Consider the following 1548-nt stretch of genomic DNA (forward strand, 5'->3'; position numbering starts at 1 on the left):
AATGCACGAAGACCTACGACCAAAAATTGACCATAGCGGCCTATCAGCTCGACTGAATCAGATGGGATTTGAGCTGTAGCATGCCCTAACATGATAGAACCTTTCTATATCATCAGTTGACCATCCGGCAGGGATCAAGGGGGTCCCTAGTAGAGAAGCTAGGTTTTCGGCAGATGCTAGAATTCCGATGTGACTCCATAGACAGCTTGCCTACGAGGTTTATATACAATGTATATGATTGGTTTTGTGAAATCAATCAATCAAAGCCCTCAAAAAGCAAAAAACGGCTCGAAGGCTACAAAGCGTCAAATTCGACATACAGGGTCAAACTGACTCCAAATGAGTCAGAACTAGATGAGTTGATTATGTTGCGGACAAGTCCAAAGCCTCAAAATTGACTGACCAACTCAACAGACAATGTAGTCACAGAAATCAGAGATTTTAGAGTCGACAAAGCACAGAGTGATGTCAGCAAGACCACATTTGACCAAATTCAATTTAGGACTGTTTTAGGTGTATAGAATGTGTTTAGGTCAAAGTTTTTAAGTTTTGGAAAAAAATTATGATTGCTGTAAACTTATTTACTTTTGCACTATTTTTGCTTGAAAATTGTATCATCACCTCAACTATCATGTGTACACACCTATTACATGCCAAAAATTAAGTATGAGCCAAAATGAGCACCTATAACTTGGAAAATTTCCAGGAAACGCAAAGAAGTCTTTGCAAGCCAATTTTTGGGTTATGGACCACATTTCTTAATTCAAATCACCTCATATCTCATACAAAGAGTCTATACAATGCGTATAACCAATTTGTACAAAAAAATATTGATTTTGGTAGAAATGTTAATAATCGCGATTATTTACTTTCTAGCCAAAATGGGGGAATTTTGATATTTTGCCATCATACATCCAAAGTACATGATAAGGTAAGTCCACTAGCCAAGTTTGAACCAATTTGGAGCTCAAAATCTCAAATTACCATTATATCTACTGTTTCAAAGATCTAAAGCCAAAATTTGGTACCAATTTCACCCTATGCATCCAAATTAGCCCATAGTTCACTCAGAGTATGTATTTGGCATATACTTCAAGCCTGTGATGCCAAGTTTGCAAAATGCTGAAAAAAATACTCAGCTGTAAATAATTGCGATTATTTACTCTGGTTGCAAAATTTTGTTTGGATTTTACAATTTTGTTCCTAGCATGTTTTATGCATCTATGCTTGTTCAAAAATTGATTTGAAGCAAATTGGACCAAAATTGTCAGCATTTCAGACTAAAGGACATTTCAGAGAGAAATTCGTCAAATCTGCTAACTTTGACACTCCATTCACTGCACAAGAGCCATGCAAGCAGCAGAGAGGGTCAAGAAGAAGCTCATCCAGAAAGAAAAGTTGCAGGAGCTACCCGCATATCAACTGGATCCAGATTCAGTCAAAGCCAACAAGGCAGCGTATCTTTCAAAAGAACACCTCGAAGAGCATCACACCACAGTGTTCACCGGCAGATTCAAGAGTGAGGAGGGACATCAGTTAGAGTTGTAA

The sequence above is a fragment of the Adiantum capillus-veneris genome, chromosome 27 (assembly GCF_014529385.1).
Source record: "Adiantum capillus-veneris isolate H3 chromosome 27, ASM1452938v2, whole genome shotgun sequence".
In the NCBI taxonomy this organism is placed as follows: domain Eukaryota; kingdom Viridiplantae; phylum Streptophyta; class Polypodiopsida; order Polypodiales; family Pteridaceae; genus Adiantum; species Adiantum capillus-veneris.